At 35.6% G+C, this 25,457-nt stretch overlaps 1 protein-coding gene across 1 annotated transcript in view; it reads left to right on the top strand.

The window, feature by feature from the left end:
* Nucleotides 1-25,457, top strand: part of THSD7A (thrombospondin type 1 domain containing 7A) — an 809,828-nt gene that overhangs the window by 322,006 nt on the left and 462,365 nt on the right. The gene's annotated exons all lie outside the window — the stretch shown is intronic.

The raw sequence follows: 25,457 nt of genomic DNA, 5'->3' as shown, positions 1-25,457 counted from the left end.
TGTATATTGCTTTGGGCAGGATGGTCATTTTGACGATATTAATTCTTCCTAGCCATGAGCATGGGATGAGTTTCCATCTGTTAGTGTCCCCTTTAATTTCTCTTAAGAGTGACTTGTAGTTTTCAGAGTATAAGTCTTTCACTTCTTTGGTTAGGTTTATTCCTAGGTATTTTATTTTTTTGATGCAATTGTGAATGGAGTTGTTTTTCTGATTTCTCTTTCTGTTGGTTAATTGTTAGTGTATAGGAAAGCCACAGATTTCTGTGTGTTGATTTTGTATCCTGCAACTTTGCTGTATTGCGATATCAGTTCTAGTAGTTTTGGGGTGGAGTCTTTAGGGTTTTTTATGTACAGTATCATGTCATCTGCAAATAGTGACAGTTTAACTTCTTCTTTACCAATCTGGATTCCTTGTATTTCTTTGTTTTGTCTGATTGCTGTGGCTAGGCCCTCCAGTACTATGTTAAATAACAGTGGAGAGAGTGGGCATCCCTGTCTAGTTCCCGATCTCAGAGGAAATGCTTTCAGCTTCTCGCTGTTCAATATAATGTTGGCTGTGGGTTTATCATAGATGGCCTTTATTATGTTGAGGTACTTGCCCTCTATTCCCATTTTGCTGAGAGTTTTTATCATGAATGGATGTTGAACTTTGTCAAATGCTTTTTCAGCATCTATGGAGATGATCTTGTGGTTTTTCTCTTTCTTTTTGTTGATGTGGTGGATGATGTTGATGGACTTTTGAATGTTGTACCATCCATGCATCCCTGGGATGAATCCCACTTGGTCATAGTGTATGATCCTTTTGATGTATTTTCGAGTTCGGTTTGCTAATATTTTGTTGAGTATTTTTGCATCTACGTTCATCATATTGGTCTGTAGTTTTCTTTTTTGGTGGGGTCTTTGCCTGGTTTTGTTATTAGGGTGATGTTAGCTTCATAGAATGAGTTTGGTAGTATCCCCTCCTCCTCTATTTTTTGGAAAACTTTAAGGAGAATGGGTATTATGTCTTCCCTGTATGACTGATAAAATTCTGAGGTAAATCCATCTGGCCCAGGGGTTTTGTTCTTTGGTAGTTTTTTGATTACCGCTTCAATTTCGTTGCTGGTAAATGGTCTGTTTAGATTTTCTGTTTCTTTCTGGGTCATTCGTGGAAGGTTGTGTTTTTCTAGGAAGTTGTCCATTTCTTCTAGGTTTTCCAGCTTGTTGGCATATAGGTTTTCATAGTATTCTCCAATAATTCTTTGTATTTCTGTGGAGTCTGTCATGATTTTTCCTTTATCGTTTCTGATACTGTTGATTTGTTTTGACTCTCTTTTCTTCTTAATAAGTCTGGCTAGAGGCTTATCTATTTTGTTTATTTTCTCGAAGAACCAGCTCTTGGTTTCATTGATTTTTGCTATTGTTTCATTCTTCTCAATTTTATTTATTTCTTCTCTTATCTTTATTATGTCCCTCCTTCTGCTGACCTTAGGCCTCATTTGTTCTGCTTTTTCCAATTTCGATAATTGTGACATTAGATCATTCATTTGGGATTGTTCTCCCTTTTTTAAATATGCTTGGATTGCTATATACTTTCCTCTTAAGACTGCTTTTGCTGCGTCCCACAGAAGTTGGGGCTTAGTGTTGTTGTTGTCATTTGTTTCCATATATTGCTGGATCTCCATTTTGATTTGGTCATTGATCCATTGATTATTTAAGAGCGTGTTGTTAAGCCTCCATGAGTTTGTGAGCCTCTTTGCTTTCTTTGTACAGTTTTTTTCTAGTTTTATGCCTTTGTGGTCTGAAAAGTTGGTTGGTAGGATTTCAATCTTTTGGAATTTTCTGAGGCTCTTTTTGTGGCCTAGTATGTTGTCTATTCTGGAGAATGTTCCATGTGCACTTGAGAAGAATGTGCATCCTGTTGCTTTTGGATGTAGAGTTGTATAGATGTCTATTAGGTCCATCTGCTCTACTGTGTTTTCAGTGCTTCCATGTCCTTACTTATTTTCTGCCTGGTGGATCTATCCTTTGGGGTGAGTTTTGTGTTGAAGTCTCCTAGAATGAATGCATTGTAGTCTATTTCCCCCTTTAGTTCTGTTAGTATTTGTTTCACATATGCTGGGGCTCCTGTGTTGGGTGCATATATATTTAGAATAGTTATATCCTCTTGTTGGAGTGAGCCCTTTATCATTATGTAGTGTCCATCTTTATCTCTTGTTACTTTCTTTGTTTTGAAGTCTATTTTGTCTGATATTAGTAGTGCAACCCCTGCTTTTTCTCGCTGTTGTTTGCCTGAAATATGTTTTTCCATCCCTTGACTTTTAGTCTGTACATGTCTTTGGGTTTGAGGTAAGTTTCTTGTAAGCAGCATATAGATGGATCTTGCTTTTTTATCCATTATATTACTCTATGTCTTTTGATTGGTGCATTCAGCCCATTAACATTTAGGGTGACTATTGAAAGATATGTACTTATTGCCATTGCAGGCTTTAAATTCATGGTTACCAAAGGTTCAAGGTTAGCCTCTTTAGTATCTTACTGCCTAACTTAACTCGCTTATTGAGCTGTTATATACACTGTCTGGAGATTCTTTTCTTCTCTCCCTTCTTATTCCTCCTCCTTGATTCTTCATATGTTGGGTGTTTTGTGCTGTGCTCTTTCTAGGAGTGCTCCCATCTAGAGCAGTCCCTGTAAGATGTTCTGTAGAGGTGGTTTGTGGGAAGCAAATTCCCTCAGCTTTTGTTTGTCTGGGAATTGTTTAATCCCACCGTCATATTTGAATGATAGTCGTGCTGGATACAGTATCCTTTGTTCAAGGTCCTTCTGTTTCATTGTATTAAATATATCATGCCATTCTCTTCTGGCCTGTAGGGTTTCTGTCGAGAAGTCTGATGTTAGCCTGATGGGTTTTCCTTTATAGGTGACCTTTTTCTCTCTAGCTGCCTTTAAAACTCTTTCCTTGTCCTTGATCTTTGCCATTTTAATTATTATGTGTCTTGGTGTTGTTCTCCTTGGATCCTTTCTGTTGGGGGTTCTGTCTATTTCCGTGGTCTGTTCGATTATTTCCTCCCCCAGTTTGGGGAAGTTTTCAGCAATTATTTCTTCTAAGATACTTTCCATCTCTTTTCCTCTCTCTTCTTCTTCTGGAACCCCTATAATACGGATGTTGTTCCTTTTGGATTGGTTACACAGTTCTCTTAACATTGTTTCATTCCTGGAGATCCTTTTATCTCTCTCTATGTGAGCTTCTATGCGTTCCTGTTCTCTGGTTTCAATTCTATCAATGGCCTCTTGCATCCTATCCATTCTGCTTATAAACCCTTCCAGAGTTTGTTTCATTTCTGCGATCTCCTTTCTGGCATCTGTGATCTCCCTCCGGACTTCATCCCATTTCTCTTGCGTATTTCTCTGCATCTCTGTCAGCATGTTTATGATTCTTATTTTGAATTCTTTTTCAAGAAGACTGGTTAGGTCTGTCTCCTTCTCTGGTGTTGTCTCTGTGATCTTTGTCTGCCTGTAGCTTTGCCTTTTCATGGTGATAGGAATAGTCTGCAGAACTGGGACGAGTGACAGCTGGAAGGACTTCCTTTCTTGTTGGTTTGTGGCCCTCCTCTCCTGGGAGAACAGCGGCCTCTAGTGGCTTGTGCTGCGCAGCTGCGCGCAGACAGTGTTCCTGCTTCCTGACAGGCTGCTATGGAGTTTATCTCCGCTATTGCTGTGGGCGTGGCCTGTTTCGGGCCTCTGCTCCAAAGTGGTGGAGTCGTGTTAGAGGGGGAGCAGCCTGAACGCTATTTATCTCCGTAAGGGGCCTCCCTGCTCCCTGCAGCCCAGAAGTTAGGGTGCCCAGAGATCCCCGGATTCCCTACCTCTGGATTAAGTGTCCCGCCCTGCCCCTTTAAGACTTCCAAAAAGCACCTGCCAAAGCAAAACAACGACCACAAAAAAAAAAAAATTGGCCGCTCGTTTTTCTTTATTCTCCGGCACCAGCCTCAGGCATCTACTCACCTGTCTTGCTGCCCTGTTTCCCTAATATTGGGGGCCCTATCCCTTTAAGACTTCCAAAAAGCGCTCGCCCAAACAAAACAGCAAAAGAAAAAAAAAAAAATGGTCGCGCGCTTTTCTTATGTCCTCCGGCACCTGGCCTCCGGTGCCCGCTCACTGTTCTTGCTGCCCTGTTTCCCTAGCATCCAGGGCCCCCTGGGCACGTACTGTGTCTGCGCTCTGGCCCGGATGGCTGGGGCTGGGTGTTCGGCAGTCCTGTGCTCCGTCTCCCTCCCGCTCTGCCTATTCTTCTCCCGCAGGGAGCTGGGGGGAGGGGCGCTCGGCTCCCGCCGGGCCGGGGCTTGTATCTTACCCCCTTTGCGAGGCGCTGGGTTCTCTCAGGTGCGGATGTGGTCTGGATATTGTCCTGTGTCCTCTGGTCTTTATTCTAGGAAGTGTTGTCTTTGTTATATTTTCATAGATATATGTGGTTTTGGGAGGAGATTTCCACTGCTCTACTCACGCTGCCATCTTCTGCCCCTCCACGTGTGTAGTCAATTTAATTAGTGGTTTGTTAAAACCTATAGATATGTTACTGCACAAGAGGTTACGTCAAAGAAATAATCAATCTTCCCATGTTTTCTTCCGTTTGCTACTTCTATAGCTTTTCTTCTTCCTTCCTAGTTACAGCCCTTTAGTAGAATTCGTCCCTCATAAAGAAAATTGCAGAGTATCATAATTCTTCCAAGTGGTGAAGATACCTCACGACGCATGCTGGGCGTGGAGGCCACAGGGCATGTATCTGCAAAGAAGTGGAGAGCTAACCTTTTCAAGGAGTGTTGCCTCTCACTTACCAACTTTACATTTCCCTGTATGGCCCCGGAGGATGGCTGGTTGACCAGTGACGGGTGACATTCCTCAGGGGAGGAACAGCCTGGGACAGGCACAGTCGCAGGGGGGCCATCAGGTGGGAAGTTGGGGATCGACAGAGGTGAGGCTTAGAACCTCACCCCCCCTGTTTTGGGGGAGATCTGCATCCGTGGATGTTTTGTTGCCCTTGTCTAGCTTGGATTAATGCTTGGTCTGTGGGCACAGACCTTGTCATCCACATTTGCCCTCTTACAGCACTCAATTATGTTTTCTGCCTTTGTCTTGCATCTACCTACCACTTCAGCATTTTATTTAAAAAAACAATAATAATAATAAGGGAGAAATGTGGGATTCACATATAAATCAAGTATAAAAATCAAACAAATAATCATATCTGACTTGATTGTTCATAGTTCATGATGCATGATCAAAACCGAAAGTTTCTGTGATATGACTGCCCTTGCACTGTTCACCATGTAATAACTTATTCACTATGTAAGAACTTGTTCACCATGTAAGAGCTTGTTCATTGTGCTTCAGAAGATTGGAGACTGTTGAGAATTTTGGCTTGGGGTTGATTAATGATTGTGCATTGAGTCCCCTATACAGAATTTTATTGTTGTTGACAACCATTTGATCAATGAATATGAGAGATGGCCTCTCAAAAAAAAAATGAAGGTAAGGATAGCAAAAATATCTTTCCAGTTTTTCTTCATCATGTGGTCTTATTTTTGGTGGATGTTTTTTGTTTGCCGTGTGAGGCAATTAGTTCTGATAAAGCCATATAGCTTTTTTACGGCTTCTGAGTTCTTAACTTTCTTAGAAAGGCCTCTTTAACCCAAATCTGTAGAAATATTGTACTCTGTTTTATTTTAGGATTTGAACAATTTTATTTTAATTCACAGTTATGGCTTTGATTCATCTGTAATTTAAAGTGTGAAGAGAAATCTGTTATTCCTGACTTCCAAATGGCTAGCAGTTTGTCCAAACATTTCCTGTTTTCTTCATTATTTCTTCACTGATTTGCAATGCCCTTTTTTTTTTTTTATCATATTCTTAACTATCACATAAGCTTCTAGTTGTTTCAGAACTTCTGTCCAGTGATTTGTCAGCTGGTCCACAGTTTTGCCACATCTCGAGCTGTGCTACTACCGTGTGTGTGTGTGTGTGTGTGTGTGTGTGTGTCCTTTTTAACTTGTTTATCTAGTAGAATTAGATTCCCTCCTTATCACAATGACTTTCACAGCATTATATTTCCATATAAATGTTAGAATCCATTTGTGTGGTTTAGGAATGTCCTAGTGCATATTTTACTGTCACTTAAATATGCGGGTTATTGTAAGGAAAATGATATGTGTATAAAATGGGTTAATGAACATAGAAAACAATTTAGGAGAAAACTACCTGTTTATATTTAAATAGATAAATTTTTATTTCTTTGTTTTGGAAAACTCCCTTAAGAAAACTCAAATTTTCTTTTTATACATGTCTTCTACATCTCATTAATTTCTAAGTTCTTTTAGCTTATCTCATTTATCAGTTATAAATAGGAACCATTTAAATTGCATTTTCTGATTAGTTTTCAGAAAATTAATGATTTAATGTATTAAATATTTAATTTTCCAAATTCTGTTACTCATTTTAAATATTTTTCTTTTGATACCTTTGGATTTCTCAGACATAGAATATTCTAATTTTTAGTTACTGATAATTTGCACTTCTCTTTCCAATAGTTGTCTTTTTTGTGTATTTATATTTTCTTATGCTATTAGAATAATATAAAACTTTAGTGGCAATAGGGTATTTGTATGTCATTCATTATGTCAAAACATATTTAAATGTTTCATGAAGAATTAAATTGCTTTATGGTAGGAATCATGCATCTTTTATCATTATGAAAGTGTTGATCTGTTCTTATTTTTTCCATAAGAAATTTTATCAAACATCTTTTTTGTATATTTTAATCATATAATGTGTCTCTCTTTAAACATGGGGAAATATAAAGTATAAATCATAATCTTCAACCATCCTTGCATTCTGGGCATGACTAAATAGTATTATTGTGGTACTTTGTTGCTCTACCAAGTAACTCAATATGCCAATATTTTATTTCAAAATCTCAAAACAAATATAGCTCTTTTCTATCCCTTCCTCCTTCTCCATACAGCCTCAACAGGCTGTTTCCTTGGTATGATTTGTCTTTATTGTTTTATTTAAAACAAAATTTATTTCTGTGAGTTTAGTGGAAAGGGTGGGAAAGGTGTGATTCATATAGTTATATATTGTTTTAATTACAAATGGTAGAAAGATAGGGTACTCTAACTAGTATGTAAAAAGTAAATGAAATTGGTGATGATTATTACGTTATCTTCTATAAATAAATATTTCTTATTATATTTTATCCTTTCCCTAGTACACAACAAGATAGGTCTTCTCTTACCACATATGAAAAGGACAATCCCTCTTTTATTGTCACTAAGTGCTTCTAAACAGTCACCATCACCTTTTATATGAAACCTCAATAATTTGTACTGATATATCACTGAGTTCAAATGAATGAATAAACTATTTCAGTATCAAGATTTTTCTAGCAAATTGCCATGACTTTCCTATAATATTTTCTTTTTTGTTGATTTTTTTTCAAGTATAATTGACATACAATATTATATGAGTTTCAGGTGTACAACATAGTGATTCAACATTTATATGCATTACAAAATGATCAACATGATAAATCTAGTTACCATGTCACCATACATAGTTACCATAATATTATTGCTATATTCCTTAGGCTGTGCTTTATATCCCCATGACTTACCTATTTTGTAACTGGGAGTTTGTACCTCTTAATCCCCTTAACGTATTTTGCCCATCTTCCAACCTCTTCTCTCTTCCAGCAACCACCCATTTGTTCTCTTTATTCATGAGTCTTTTTCTGTTTTGTTTGTTTATTTGTTTTTTTAAGATTAAACATATAAGTGAAATCATATGGTATTTGTTTGACTTATTTCACTTAGCATAGTATCCTCTAGGTCCATCCATGTTGTTGCAAATGCAAGATTCCATTCTTTTTTACTGCTGAGTAAATTCCACGGTGCATATAGGTATGTGTATACATGTATGTGTGCGTATGTGTGTCATCATGGAAATGCAAATTAAAACCACAATGATACATAATTCTCCCACCTGTTAGAATGGCTAGTATCAGAAAGAGAAGAAAGTATAATTAGATGTATATATACTGAAATATGTGTATATATATATATATATACATACCATGTCTTTATTTACTCATCTATTGATGGATATTTAGGTTGCTTACATGTCTTGGCTATTATAAATAATGCACAGGGAACATAGGGGTATATATATCTCTTCAAATTAGTGTTTTCCTATTTCAGGGGTAAATACCCAGATGTGAAATTGATAGGTCATATGGTATTTCTATTTTCAATTTTTGGAGGTATCTTCATATTGTTTTCCATAGTAGCTGTACATTTCACATTGTCTCAGTGCATGAAGGATCCGTTTTCTCCATATCCTCATCAATATTTATACTTTCTTCTCTTTCTGATACTTGCCATTCTAGCAGGTGGGAGATGATCTCTTTTTGTGGTTTTAATTTGCATTTCCATGATGATTAGTGATGTTGAGCATCTTCTCATGTATTGGTTAACCATCTGTATGTTTTCTTTTGAAAAATGTCTATTCAGGTCCTCTAACCATGTTTTAATGGATTATTTGTTTACTGATCTTGTATGAGTTCTTTATATATTTTTGATACTAACCCTTTATCAGATATATCATTTGCATATATCTTCTCCCATTCAATAGGTTATCTTTTCACTTTGTTGGCAGTTTATTTTGCCATGCCAAATCTTTTGAGTTTGATGTAGTCCCACTTGTTTTTCTTTTGTTTCCCTTGCATAGGGAAACTTATGCAGAAAGAAATTGCTAAGTCTGATGTCCAAGAGTTTATTGCCTATGTTTTCTTTTAGGAGTTTTAAGTTTTAGGTATTACATTTCTTTAATCTGTCTTGAGTTTATTTTTGTGTATGGTGTAAGATAGTGATTGAGTTTCATTCTTTTTGCATGTAGTTGTCCAGTTTTCCCAGCACCATTTATTGAAAAGGCTGCTTTTCCCTCATTGCATATTCTCAGTCCTTTGTCATAGATTAATTGACCGTAAATGTGCAGATTTATTCCTGGGCTGTGTATTCTGTTCCATTAATCTATGTGTCTGTTTTTTGTATCAGTATTATACTATTTTCATTACTATTTTAATATTGTTTGAAATCTGGGACAGTATGAGCTTTTTTTTCTTAAGATTGCTTTGGCTATTCAAGGTCTTTTGTAGTTTCATACAAATTTTAGGATTAGGATTACACATTCTAGCTTTGTCAAAAATGCTATTGGTATTTTGAAAGGGATTCATTGAACCTATAGTTTGCCTTTGGTAGTATTGATATTTTAACACTATTAATTATTCCTGTCATTAGCCTGGTATATCATTTGTTAGTTTCATTTGCTTAAACAATAGAAAAGATCAATGAAAGTAAGAGCTGGTTCTTTGAAAAAAAATAAACAAATTTGATAATTTTCACCAGATTTACCAAGAAAACAAAATAAAGAATTCAAAATCAGAAGTGAAAGAGAAGTTACAACTGACCCCACAAAAATACAAAGGATCATAATAGACTACTGCTAAAAATTATATGTCAACAAATTAGACAACCTATAAGAAATGGATAAATTCCTAGAAATACATAATCTTCCAAAACTGAATTAGGAAGAAATAAAAAACCTGAACAGACCAATTACTTGTGAAGTCGAATAAGTAATCAAAAAATTCCCAAGAACCAGTTATATTTTCTTAATATACTTTGACTTTGAGCTTTTTGAAATGAAAGGGTTGCTAAGGCAACTTAACTTGATTTACAACAAAAATTAACTCTTACTGTAATGGGGCAGCATCTTAATGAACACTTCTGATTTTTTAAACCTCTTTGAATTCACATTTATTAAGTGAAATAAACATACCTTTGAACCTGATCTACCAATATAAGGCAGAGATGGAATTTAGTAAAAGAATAAAAAAAAGTTACATCCTTGTCAAACAAAAAACAAGAGGGTTTTACTTGACAACTATTACTAGGAGAAAGTGTGTCTCTAGATCTGTATGAAATATGAATATTTTAAATATTCCAAAATAAAACAGTTATCCTAAACAAAGTCATTTACTAAGAAAATTAACTTGGGAGCTTCTATGAATGCTTAGAGGTGTAAAGAACACACAGGGTTGATAAACTGCCTCTATGAAAGTTGAATAAAAACAAAGCAATGTTCTTTGGCAGACTTTAACATTCTTAAATTTCCTAGTCTTTGAACTCAGGTTGGCTTTTTTGTTAAATTCTCTTTTTTACTGTTGTTTCAAATCTTCAGGTTGCATTTGTAAACTGGGGTGATATCTACATTAACAATGTGTACATATATTAAGAGCATCTTTATAACAAAGTCAGTTTGCATTTCAAATTTGTGCTCACAGTTACAATTTTGGAAGATAGAACTTACTCCCAAAAAGTACTAAACTTTTTGGTTATTCATTACCTTGAAGTAAGGAAAGGAGGATAATTTCTTTTGTTTTAAAGTCCTTCTTCCTATCTCAATTAAATAACAGAAACTTGTTAACATTCAGTATTAAAATTATAGACATAGAATTAAACTTAATTTGATGATGATTTCATTGTGTGTCGGCCAATAATACCATAGACATAAACGCAGACTATAAAGTTTAAAACTGTTAAAACTTGTGTTTATTATTCCAGAGACACTTGAGAGGTTGAATTTGTTTGTAGTGAGGTTGGAGCAGTTGAAGGAGTCTTGTATAGAATTATCATTGCTGAACCACTCATGCCTGGAACTGTAAGGTGCATGATGGCTCTGTGTAACATGGCAACAACCTAAGTTTCCTACAGCTATATAGGGATATGAAAGTAGGATTTAATCTTAGAGCAGTGTGCACTCATGACCTCTTTGCTGCACAGTGAACTCTGATTAATGCTTGCACTCAAGGTGTTGCGATAATCGGTAACAAGAATCTTAACTAAAATATAAACAAGTAAGTGAATCATCTAGTGCATATTTTACTGTTTTAAAGAAGGTAAGCTCCTTAATTATAAGAAATTATAATAATTTCTCTGTTGTTTCTATTACTAAGTGACTTCTCTCTAGTACAAATTGATTTGTGGAGTTCAACTGCTATATTCATAATATCTCACTAAAAATAAGCATATAAAATCTAACCTGGTTTCTTATAATTATACCTCTATTGGATTAATAAAAGGTCTTCAAAATGTCAGGGCTAATTGTGCAGGAAGGATAACTCCCTACCATTCTGGTAGCTAACAATGAAATTATTTGGCCTAACTATGATTAGAAACAATATTTGATAATATATCTATGTAAAGTAAATATTTTGATGGGAATTGACAAATCAAGTGAACCAATTTGAAAGAGAAAGTATTCCCACCTACAGATTTCAAGAGCAACTTCCTTATGATAATTTCTGGGTCACTATAGTTATTAGGGAATTAAAATTACAAAAATGTTAATTAAACTCAAAGTAACCACTATCCTGGAAGACCCAAGATAACTTGGGTATTCTTCAATTACTTTGTTGAAGCACAGACTTGGTGTTTTACAAAGGAATCATTTGTTCTGCCTTAGTGAAGCTAATTATTCTCAGCATGCAACCACTGTTTCAAATTGCAAAAGGCATATCAGCCTTTGCTATATGTTGCAGGAATTAAAACCCAATCAAATGAGATAATGAAGTGCATGCAAAGATGATCTTACTTTTGCAATGCAATAAAATTAAAACCATTTAAAGAAATGTTGCAAAAATCATAATGTAGAGAAGAAAAACATGCTGTAAAACAAATGTTTACCATTTATTTTAATTACTTATTGCTTAGAGGTATGCATTAGGTTTATTTATTGTATGGTGAAGACTCTTCTTTTTAATGACTAAAGAATATGTTTCCTAGCAGTCCAATATGAAGCAGCATAATGGAGGAGCTTTTTAAATTTCATGGAAAACTAAGGAAACAGTCCATATTATGTAAGGGATAAATGTACATGCTTGTAGAAATTTCATGAGGCTATATTAAGAAAATAATGATTAAAAATAGACTGCATTGGTAGTTTTCTGTATTACATGATGTGAAAGAATGAAATATATTACTGCTCCTGTTCATTAATAAAAACACCATCTGTGCAAATATCAACAACACATTACCCATTTAAAAAGCTCTATTTATTCTTTTTCTGTAAAGCCTATTTTTCTAAGAATACATAAACCATTAGTAGCCCCCATAATTGTGTAATAAGCTAGTGAAATATGATGGATCTGGGTTTGTGTTCCATTTTACTAAAGATAATTCATGGGTTTATAATTTAAACCCATTGATTTAATTCTTTTATTGTTTATTTTGGGGGTGTTTTCTTCCACACTAGCCATTGTCAGTGATCCTTTTCTGCCCCCACCAACAATATCTTTAAAGTCACATGGGGTGAAATTAAGATGGATTATAGGTTTTGTCCCTCGCTTGTTATGGGAGAAACCAGAGCAAGCTTCTCTTTCAGCTGCCAACAAAGTGTAGTCATCTCAGCACCTCAGAATGTGAAAACAGCAGTGTTCAAACATCAGCAATGACAATGCAGAGAGCATTCAGTTCATTACATACTGCGGGGACTGCCTATCTGGAGCAGTTTACTCTGCAAAATATCGATTAAAGATAATGCCCACTGTTAGTTATTTACATGCCAACACAATATGTACATATGAATATATTAATGGGCTTTTTGCTTGATTCTGCATTCTTTCTTTATGTTACATTTAGTTTTTGTTTACATGATGCCAGTGATAAATATTATGTTGTCCTAAAGTCAAGGAACACAGCAGTTTGGCTAGCATGCATGTTCCCCAAGCTCAGTGCCATGCATACCTGAAGGCTTAGTGAGTCAGTGATGTATTAGTCACCGTATCTCCAGAGCTTGATACAGTCTTGACACATACTGGGAACTCAATAAATGTTTTCTCATTGGTCAAATGAATGGTGAATTCCCATCAACGGGTTGATTTGGGGTGCATAGTAGAGATCATATAAGAATTGTGACAAAATAAGTGGGTACCATGAACTTTTCCACAACCACAATTGGGTCTTGACTCAACAAACACTGTGAGGAGGTTAGATCTAGACATTTGGCTTCCACAATTTTGACTGTTCTTGTCAGTACTATATTCCTATTTTTATTTGAACCAAAAATGCAAGAACTTCAGAATATCAAATAGCAGCTAAACATGGTTTTAAACACTTCTCTTTTAGAGACATGTGTTTATAAGGGCATTTTGTCCCTGTTTTCAACCTTCTCACATTGAATGTTCACACAATTTGGTAAGTGAAATACATTGGTGGATTAAAGAGCCCTGCTGGATAATCTAGTTTTGAAGAAGGGCTTTTCTTCATATATCCTAGCTTACCTGCTATGTTCTTCTCTTTACAGTTGAGTGAAGTAAAAGTGGATGGTGAGGTATTGTTCAGCCAAAACTTGGCAGCTCTCAACCTATTATTCAACTTAGAAAGAAAAAAAATTTTTAAATACCTTTTTTCTTTATTATAGTCAAGGATATACTGCAACAGTTTTGTGCCACTGATTAGCAAATGAAGGAACAATACTTTCTTTGTAAATTGAAAAGGGATGTAACTGTCATATGCTGAGACAGGTTAACATCTGTATCTCAAGGGAAAAACTTATGGAAGTAGCAGATTTGCCAGTAGCAATTAATTAGAAGGCTTTTCATACCGTTTTCAGATGTGGTCCATGTACTAGCAGCTTGAGAAAATTGGTAATGATGTCTTCTGTCACCACAGGGTAGTACAATGGACGGAGCTAATTTACTGACATCTGCTTTTTTTCCCCTCAAAGTGTCATATCTTCATCTTACACAGAGCTTGATTTTCATTGTCAAATGATAAAATCAGCATAAATATAGATTTTTTTTATTGCTTATAATGCACAGTGTGAGATGTAAGCATATTTTAGTCTACAAGAGTGAATGCATCTTATACCCTTGTGAATGCCAGGATGTGAACAGCTGGTCTCTTTTCACCACCTACTAAGAAGAAATATAAAGAAAGGCCACTCTCTTATGAAGGAGAGGTGTATCACCTTAGATACTAGTAACAAGACTGTAAGAAGTGATTTGCCAATTTTTCTAAAAGAAGCATAATTTTTATATTATAAATTTTATCTCAAGGACAGGCTTCCAGTTTTTAGGTCATTCATGGGTAATCATGTATATCAAGACTCATTCCTCCTTAGGTAATTATTGTCTTTGAATTCATTCTGCATACCCAATCCTGGAGCATTTGGGCACAGTTCTTTCTCTCTCTTACTAATTAATAAAATTAAAAAAAACCCAGTTCTTCTCAAATTTCAGTGTGTGACCACAAGCCTGATGAAATGCCCAAGTGGGTGACTTGCAAGTGGAAGCACTTGAGAGCCGTAAGGAGAGACCCAGCAATGCCATGTGAGACAGGGGTGTGTGTCAGGGCTTATGGACATACAGGAAGTCCAGGGGTGGCCAGCTGGACAACGTTTTGCATCGCTATCTTGGACAGGAAGGGAACTGCTTAAATGGGGTGAGAAGACAAAGACTGCATGTATCATGGATGAGGGGACAAAGACTGTGTGCTTTCCAAGAAAGGCTCATTCTTGTGTGACCAGCACCCCAAAGAATAAAACCTTGGTCAGAGGAGTTTGCCTTCCAATAAGATATTTCCATAGATAAGGTGAGCCTGGATTTGGCCAGCTCCAAGCCATTAACATACCATATATCTAGCATATTGCTTGAAGGAGGAGGCCATGTGGACACATGGTAATTCTGAGACAAAAGATTACAAGCGGGCAAGGCTTGTCCACATATGAGTTATTTCTTATTTCCCTTTTTCTACAAGTACTTTTCATACATGTATTACAGACCTCATACTACTATAAATAAATTAAAATTAGGCAAATATTTGTGTTTATTATAGTTTTTTCAATCAGACGTTCTCTTCAGAATCAACGATTTTCTGAAAGCTGTCTCTATTTAGGCAGCACAGTGTATAGGGAAATCATGGCATCCTACTACTCTCAAACTCATCACAGAGTGCATGAGAAAGATTTTAACTTCTGTGTGTTAATATTTTTTTATTTTGTCACATAATATTATCTTCTCCACTTATTTCTTCTGATGTGAAAGGTTTAACTGATTCTTGTGGAGGTAATGAACATCAATAATATATTAAAGTTTTGTTTCTACAGTTGATTAGAAAAATATAAAAGAAAAATAGAAACTAACATATTGATACCCCTTTAAGCATGATGGTTTGAATATAGTAATTTTCTCTCCTTCATCCCCAAACCATACTGAAATATCAACAGCAGAATTTAAAATGTATAAATACATAAAGTCAAATAGAACAGAAGATGGTACAAAATGAATGGTGTCAAAAAAACATAGAGAAAATTAAAAATTCAATTGAGAGAAAACTTCTAAAATAAGTTGGCAGAATGGAGGAAGGTGAGACCCTATATATATATATATATATATATATATATATCAAAGAGTAAAGCCAAAAATATTTATCAGGAAGCATCAGAAATCAAAGAAATCTCATATTCTAAATATGAAGTAAAGAAGTGCTGCCATGTTGTGCAACCCAAAGAGAGCCATTCGCATTGCAGTGTCTGTGAATATCTGAGGGATTATGAAGTGAAGTTGGTAACCTGTTATAAAACCTCCTAAATATAGGGCTAAAAAGGTAATACAACGTAGAACACCACTTTCTATTCACTTGTTTTATCAAAGACACATTATTTTTCCTCTCCTGTTTGGCCTTATCTATTTATACATTTTAAATTCTGATGTTGATGTTTTGGTGGGATTTGGAGTGAAGTGGAAAGAACTCTTATGTTCTACCCATCATGTTACCCATTATCACTCCCAGCGTGCCTCCATTGTGAATTTTCTTTCTTATTTCATCAGAGCTGAACCCTACAAGAAGTCTACCATTGCCAGCTTAATCACTGGTAGCTCTCTAGAAAATAAACTGCAATTTTTGCCTTTTAATGATTATTAATCCACTATTACCTACCTATGCACCCAAAAATATGACTTGAAAACATGTAGATGGTTATGACATCTAGGTAAGTAGACAAAGAAAAATCACAGGCCTTTTGGGTGACAAAGTTGCCTGAATGTGGGACACTAGGGCAGAGCATGAGATTTTTTTTCCTACATGTAACAGCAATAATATATTATAGACTGCAGTAATGGTATATGGCAGTATAACAGTATTATAAGTGCTTTCAGACCCAAGTCCAATGTGTGTGTGGAGGAGGGGGTCTTCCCACACACACAACACCAAGCAATTCTTGAATGTCAACAGGGTGTCCAAGAACTCAACTCTCTTCTGATGTTATCTACCTGGAGACAGCACCAGATTCCCCAGGTTAAGGACTCCATCCTACAAGACTGCCCTCCACCCCTGATTCCAACAGCTGGTTGCAAGCCCCAGCAGTTGCTTGTGCTTCTCACCTGAAGATTAGAGCTTCCCACAACCTCACCATTAAGTTCAAATAATTTGCTAGAGTGGCTCACAGAACTCAGGAAAACATATTTACCAGTTTAATAAAGGATACAAGTTTATAGTCAGATGAAGAGATACATAGGACAGTGTCCCAAATAAAGGAGCTTCTATTCTCTTGGAGCTTGAGGCCTGGCTCGGTGGTAAATGGAAACATTCTGGTTCCCCAGGCGTGGAACCTCTCTCCAACAGAGAAGTAAGATCCAAGAGAGTGATAAACTCTTCTCAGGGGGTTTTGAAAGGGCTTCATTGCATAGTCTTGATTGACTAAATTATTGTCAACCTCCAGCCCCTGCCCTTGGGTGGGGTCTGAAAGTCTCTCTTTAACATAACAAGACACCTATTTCATCTGTAAGATTCTGCAGTGTCGTTAGGAATTGCGGATGAAGACCAAATATACGTGGGGAATATAAGTATTTGGTCATCTGAATGACCAAGTATGTATTTCTTATGACTCATATCGCATGGAGATATTCCTATGTATTTATTGAATCCATTCAGTTTTCTTCCTCTCCAGTATACATGGGGACAAATTTCTCAGGTCCCTTGCAATTAATTGACCATGCAAAAAAAATGACTATGTGGTATCATTTTTCTCAATAGTATGTAGACAAATAATGTAAACATCTCAAAGAACTCTAGAACTCTCTTGACTTCTTTCTTTTAGAAGCAACAATAGAGGCCGTATATTGAGATACTGATATATCTCAATATATATCAGTCAAAAGATGATACAAATATATGTATCCTGAGATATATCAGTATCAATCAGTCAAAAGATGAAAGTAGCCTCGGTCTTTGGAAAGTATAACGTTTGAATTAGTAAACATGAACATAGAACAATAGAAATTAATTTGATAAATATAGATAAAAAGATAAAATGAGCAAAAAGACCTGTGGGCCAACATCAAGCATGCCAACAAATTGGTCATGAGACTACATCAGTCTAAAAAGGGGCTGTACTCAAAGGAAACTGCCAACAAAACAAAAAGACAACCTACAGAATGAGATAATATATACATAAATGATATCAACTATGGGCCTAGCATGGAAAATATATAAAGAAACCATACAAGTCAACACCAAAAAAACCAAATGCAATTAAAAACTGGGCAGAGGACCTGAATAGCCATTTTTGCAAAGAAGACATACAGATGACCAATGGACACAGGAAAAGAAGCTCCATATCACTAATTGTCAGGGAAATATAAATAAAAACCACAATGAGGTATTACCTCTCATCTCTTAGAATGGCCACTATCCAAAAGACAAGAAATAAGTGTTGGCAAGAATGTGGAGAAAAGGGGACCCTCCTACACTCATGGTGGGAATATAAATGGGTACAGCCACTATGGAAAGCACTATGGAGGTTACTCAAAAACTAAAAATAGAAACACTATATGACCCAGTAATTCCACTTCTAGGAATTTACCTGAAGAAAACAAAATCTCTGACTCAAAAAGATATAGGTACTCCTATATTTATTGCCACATTATGTACAATAGCCAAGATGTGGAAGCAAGTAAAGTGTTCATCAATAGATGAATGGATAAAGAAGATGTGGTACATATATACAATGGAATACTATTCAGCCATAAGAAAGAAACAAATCCTACCATCTGCAACAACATGGATGGAGCTGGAGGATATTATGCTCAGTGAAATAAGCCAGGCGGAGAAAGACAAATACTAAACGATTTCACTTGTATTTGGAATCTGAAAACAAAACAAAATGTACAAAACAGCCAAACTCATAGACACTGAGAAGTGACTGGTGGTACCATAGGGGAGGGGTTGGGGTGAGTGGGTGAAATAGGTGAAAAAAAAAAAGTATGTTAAAACCATAAAATAATGCATAAAAGGGGAACAGATGAATAAAACATATGAGATGTACATAATTGTTCATAGCAGCTCTATTTATGATAGTGAAGAGGTAGAAATAACCCATATTCAGACTAACTGATTAAAGAATAAAGAAAATGTATATCCATGCAAAGTATTATTTAAACATAAAAAGCAGTGAAGTACTGATTCATGATATACTGTGAATGAATCCTAAAAAGTTATGCCAAGTCAAAGAAGCCATATACAAAAAGCTACATATTATATGATTCCATTAACATAAAATATCCAGAATACGTCAGCCATAGAATAAGTTGTTGGCAGAGTCTGGGATAAGGGAAGAATATCAACAACTGCTAATAGATTTGAGATTTCTCTTACATGGTGCTAATAGTGGTACAACTGTTGGAAAAAAAAACCTGAATTGCCTACTTTAAATGGAATGATATGTGAATTATGTCTCAATAAGACTGTTACTAAAAAGATAAAAGTAGAGAATGAACAGCAAAACTACAAATGCAAATATACTCATATAAGCAATTACATTAAATGTGAATAAACTGAAAACCCCAATGCAAAGGCAGAGATTACTGGACTGGGTAAAAAAAAATTATATACTCTCTATAAGGTATGTACCTTAGATTCAAATACACAAGTTGGCTGAAAGTTAAAGGATGGAAAAATATATGCTAGCCAACAGTAACCATAAGAGAGCTAGAACAGCTATACTATCAGAAAAAAATAGACTTCACAAGAAAAAATTGGTAGAGACAATGAAAGACATATCTTAATGATAAAAGGGTCAATACATCAGGAAAATATAACAATGAATATATGTGCGTGCACCTAACGATAGAGCTCCCAAATACATGACATAAAAACTGACAGAACTAAAAGGAAAAATAGGCAATTCAATAATATCTGGAGCTTTCAATAATCCACCCAATAATTGATAAAAACAACTAGACAGGAAATCAGGCAGGATGTAGAATATTTGAACAGCGCTATCAACTGGATTAAAATTTAGGGAACACCCAATGCCTGAAGAATTCGTTTTCTTTTTAAGGGCTCATGAAAACTTCCCTGTAGACCCTGTAGAGTTCTCCCAGACTCTGGCAACAACCTATTCTGTGGCTGACCTATTCTGGATATTTTATGTTAAGGCAGATCGCAAGAGCAAGGCTCAATAAATGTAAAAAATTTGAAGTCCTGTAAACTGTGTTGCTTTAACCACAAATAATTTAGACTTCCACACCAGAAATAGATGTGGAGAACCCTCAATTGTTTGGAAATTAAACAGTACATTTCAAAATAACCCATAGATCAAGGAATAAATCATAAGGGAAATTAAAAATATATTTTCAACTGAATGAAAATAAAACATATCAAAATTTATGTAATGCAGAGAAGCCATATTTAGGGGAAAAGTTTTGGGTTTAAGACTTGTCTAAAAATATGAAAGGCCTAAGTAACTTAAGTAAGCAAGTAACTTGAGTACCAAAGTAATCTAAGGCCTCTGTAACCCAAATTTCCACCTAAAAAAACTAGAATAAAAAGAGCAACTAAACTTAGAGCAAGTAGGAAAAAGGAAATTTTAAAATTAGAGTGTGAATCAGTGAATTAAAAAACAGAAAATCAATACAGAAAACTGAAGAAAGCAGAAGTTTTTTTGTGAAAAATCTTTTGAAAAATTTTAAAAAAGACTTCCAGCCAGGCCAAGAAAAAAGAAAATAGACACGAATTACCAAAATCAGGAATGGGGAGGAGAAGCCACTGCCAACACTATATATAAATTTAAGAGATTTTACGTGAATCTTATGAACAAACTTTTGCCAACAAACTTGACAGCTTATATAATGTCGATGACTTCCTAGAACACAGGTTACCAAACTTATGGAGGAGGATATTGAAAACCTGAGTAGATACAACAAGTAAAGAAGTTGAAATAGTAATTAAAAATCTTGCCATAAAGGAAATGTCTAGGCCCAGATGGTGTCAATAGTGAATACTGAACATTTAAAAGATAAATTGTACAAACTTTCACAAACTCTGAAAATAGCAGAATAGGAGGAAACAAACATATTCCAACTGATTCTACGAGGCCTGTATTATCCAGATACCAAAGCTGGATAAAGACATCACGACTAATAGCAATAGCAAGAGAAACTCAAGGCCAGTGTTCCTAATGAGTATACACGGAAGGATGTGAACTAAATATGAAATCAAATTCAGTAACATTCATAAACATACATATACTGTGACCAAGTGTCTCAGGAATGCAAGGTTGATTTAATACCTGAAAATCAATTTATGCTATATTGATCAATTAAAGAATATTAAAGAGTAAAGAATGCAGAAAAATCATCTGTCAAAATCCATCACCCATTGATGAAAAAAACATTCAACAATCTAACAATTTAATGGAAATTTCTCAATCTATGAGTGGAAATGGCACCTATAAAAAAATCTATAGCTAACATTATACCTCACAGTGAAAGACTGAATATTTTCTCCCTAAAAACAGGCACAAAGCCGGGGTACCAGCTCTCTCCATTTCTATTTAACACTGTCCTGAAAGTTTCAACCACTGTAACAGGTAAAATAATAAATCATAACTGTAGTTATAATAATAAAAAAAGGCTTTCAGTTTGAAGAGGAAGGAATAAAAATTCTTTCTGCAGATGGAAATTTTATAGCAAAATCAAATTAAAAAAATATTTATTAGAACTAATAGACAAGCAAGATTGCAAGATAATCAATATGTAAAAACTTCATTCCTGTGTCTTAGCAATAAACAATCCAAAATGTAGTTCAGAAAACAATTGTATTCACAAAAACATCAAAGTGAAAAAATATGTACAATGTGTGCACTGACAAGTATAAAGTATTCATGAAAATAATTTATGAAGATCTAAATAGAGATATTTCATGTTAATGAATTGGAAGACTACGTATTAAGATGGCAGTTCACCTCAAATTCATCTATAGATTCATTGCAATCGTTATCTAAATCTCAGCAGAAACAATTTGTAGAAATTGAGAAGTTGATCCTAAAATAAATGAATATGCAAAGGACCTTGAATAGCCAAAATATTTTTGAGAAGGAAAAAAGTGGTGGTCTTAGATTATTGGATTTCAAAACTTAATATAAGCTACAGTAATCAAGGTAATATGGGATGGGCATAAAGATGGACATATATCAGTGGAACAGAAATAAACCATTTCATTTATGGTCAATTGTTTCTGAATAAAAAGTACTAAAACAATTCATGAGAAAAGTAGTCTTGTAAATGGTCCTGTGACAATTGGATATCCATATACAAAACAATGAATTTAGAACTTCATAACATATAAAAATTAACTTAAATGCATCAGAGACTTAAACCTGTGTGACCCTCTATTACTGGGGACATATAAAGAGCCATCATGTAATGATGCTGGCATCCCTCTCACCAATGCATTTCTGATATCCTCGGTGATTGGTGTGCTTTCTGAATGTCCCTTTAGAGCAGCATAATCCTCTTTTGGGTCTTCCTTTTCCTTACATGAGGTATTTACTCTGGCATGTCCCTTCCCTCCCCATTTGCCTTGGACATTAGGCATTTGCATTCCCATCCCTGTTTCTCCAGGCTTCTAGGAACCACCATTGTCAACCCTCCCTTTTAGTCCTTGTCAGAGTGTTAAATTCCACGTACTTGGGGTGTCCCCCAAGTTAATAAACTCTCTTTTGTCTTGGCTTATGTCTGGCTCCTAATCAAACACTCTCATAATCTAGCCCTGTGGATATTCTTCTGGCTTCTACCAGTACATACATCCTAGCTAATTCTTCCAGCTCCTTTTACTCTCTTAATAAGCCCAGCATATCCTAGGCTGACTGAATGCTGTAACTTAATCCTAGTTTTCAGCTTGCAAACTAGGGGTGGGATATGGCAAGCCTTGTAGGAAAGAGAGTGTGCCAGCTCTTATTAGAGAGGGCTGGGCTGCCTCTGAAATCTTTTGAGAATTCAGAGGAGTCTGGAGAGACTTTGGGGCATCCACCCAGACAAACTTGTCCTAAATACCAGGTCCCAGGGGTTCCCAAGAAGAACTCTGTTCTTCGCACAAATTACTCACTTTGGTTGATCATTCAGTCACTGCAGTTTCAACTTTAACTATTATGTTTTCAGTTTAATCTTCACCTTTTTTTCCTACTGGAGATAAAGGTCCTTGGAGATAACGGTCTCTTTTTAAAGACTCTCAGCCTTCATATTTAGTTTTCAGTTGTTTGTGAAGGACCCTGTACCTTGTAATTATCCATCCATAGAACACTGACACAGCTCATGATAACTGATCAATTCTGATGCCCTTAGATACATTGTTCCTCTGTGCTTTTCAAATGCCTGTAGCCTTGCATTGGCCAACGTGTTCCCCTCTACAGAAACAAGTCTCCCAAGTCAACACTGGTGAAACATTTTAATAATTGGTCTTCTCCCTTGTGTCAGGGACTACCGATGCCTCGTGTGCCACCTAGGAAAGGCTCCTTATTGTAAGGGTTATAGTGCTGATCCATTCCCAAAACCCAAGAAAGATTTGAACCAAAAATATATTGTATATATTTTCACCTGATACTCAAAGCAAGGGATCCAACTATTTGTAGCAGATCTTTATTATTTCCAGTTTTGAATGAAATGGAGAAACCATGGGATTAATTTTCTTTCCGTGAAACGATTAGAAATTTAGTATCTGCCTTCTCTCACCATACATACCTACAAACCAGCAAACGTATCAACCCACAAAACAAAGTGTTTGAAAAGGAAAATGAATTGGAAAGAAAATAGAAGGTGAATATTAGAGTCAGAAATGGGAAAGAAAATCTGTTGCTACTTACTGCAAAGGTAAAAAGGGAAATGTTTTATCTTTAAATAATTAAGTGGGTGTGGCAAGAAGGGGGAAGAATAGAAAGAAGCCCAAATGAATTTTGTTTACCCCAAATCTTGGTCAAGTCTGACACCTAGAGGCCATACAAACAGAATTCCTTTGGGTAGTCTTTTTTACAAGGTAAGATGCTTATGTATATATAGAAAATTATTTAAAGTTTTTATTTCAAAATGGACATTTTAAGATACATCCCTATGTAGCACTCTATCACTGAATAAATTTATACTCCTTTATGTATTACTTTTATTCATTAAAACTTATGATATTAAAAGTTGTTTCCCTTTCAAGTAACTGATTTTTGGTGATTGACTTTAAATGCTGGTACTAATCACTGAAATCATTGTCTGGGTCACAGATTATGTTTATCTGCATATCTTCTAATAAAAAACATATGTGCAGATAGGTATGTACCCTCACTCTCTGGAGTTTGGAGATGATATCAAAAACAATAAAAGATGAATGAGCACTACATGAGAGGTAATAGGTTTGGGCACTTCTCATTTCTAAACACTAAAAAAATATGCTTTGTATTTTTCAACCATTGGTTTGGAAAACTTTTATAACCCTGGCTCATTAATAGTTGAACAGTTCTTCGTGAAAAATGATGAATGGTTTGCTTCATGGCAGGCTGTACAGATGGTCCATTTAATCTGCATCCTTGAGACTTCTCATGACTAAATTTTGACATCGTGTCATTGAACATTTGTGTATTATTTATATCATATTCTAGAAAACAAAGATTGCTCTGTCAGGCTATCTCTTGCTGTTTATCAGTTTTATTGATAGGATTTATCCAATGGAACACTATAGCTTTCACAAAGGAACATGTATCTGAATATATATATATCACTTCTGTCTCCTCAGAGACCCATACATTTTTGTCTTCAAGTGCAATAATGACCCAGTTATAGAACAGATATATGGCAGTGGTGGTGACAAACGTTTATATGACTTAGTTTCTATAATCTTGTCCAGAGATGTCTTTACTTCTAACTGTGCATGTGTATGTGTTTGCATGTGGCCCTTAAGCTCTGTGTAAATTGAAATTAAAAGAAAGAAACTAGTCGTTGGCTGTTTTCAAACACTGCTACACAATGTTCACCCTGGTATGTTTTGAGTGGCAGCAAATTCTGACTTAGAAGTGGTCCTTTGCTCTTGTGTACAGTGCTTGAAGTTGTAGCTAGAATGTTTAAACTATTGATCAATTGAGTAATTGTCATTCAGCCATGGATAAATATAAAGATCAGTATCTTAAATTTTCTTTTGACATTAAGTTATTAATTGTAGCGTCTGAGGGTTTTTGAAAGTGCTAAGTAATTACCCCACACATTACATAGTACTAACTTTACTCCTTAGAGACTGTGTCTTCTATTGTATAATGAACTTCTTCTTGGTGAATTGATTTGGAACTTCCCAAGAATGTTTAGACTGGGCTGATATCAACGGAGCACTTTCAGTTTGAAATCCTCCCTGTGCCAGAGTTGGAGGGTTTCAGGGCCCTAACAGTAGCTGGGAAATAAAAACACACGGGATAGGAAAACACTGCTGAAGCAAGTGCTCCCTCAGGGAGCTCCTACGTTAGTTAAGAACGGGCTTCCTTTGTATCCATTATCAACCTATAATCTTTTGATTGTTGCCTGTTTTTCACCAGGAAAGGAATAGTAATCCACACTAGGTTATCTCTCCTAATCACAGACTCACAGAGCTAGGGCTCTCTGAGCTTTTAATTCCCTTTTAGAGGCCTAACAGTGTGGAAAGTAAACAAAGACTGAATTTGCAACCTTCAACATTGCTAATTTCCTCTGATGTCAGAATACTTAAACAGGCAGGACCTCGGAATTATTTGATCAAACCTGCTTTTAATCTAATGCATGCAAGAAGGGCTGTGTCTGGAATGATCTGCAAAATGACAGGCGTCCCAAGAGAGCTTTATGGAAGGAAGGTTTCCTCTTTCAGAAAACAGTAGCTTCCTCCTTTTAAACTCTTAGGTTGCCTGTGTTGATGGAGTAAATTCATAAAGAGTAGTTTTCCTGCTTTTTAAATTTTATTTTACTTGGCCAAATATTGCTGACCGGATGTGAATGTTTTTCTTTGACTTTCTGTTTGCTGAGTTTTTAATTGGCTAAATGTCTTGATCATATTTTAGCTTTAGTAGGAAATGAATTGTAAGAGGTT

This window comes from Manis pentadactyla, chromosome 7 (assembly GCF_030020395.1).
Source record: "Manis pentadactyla isolate mManPen7 chromosome 7, mManPen7.hap1, whole genome shotgun sequence".
Lineage (NCBI taxonomy): Eukaryota > Metazoa > Chordata > Mammalia > Pholidota > Manidae > Manis > Manis pentadactyla.
This window is presented reverse-complemented; position numbering and strand designations above follow the sequence as displayed.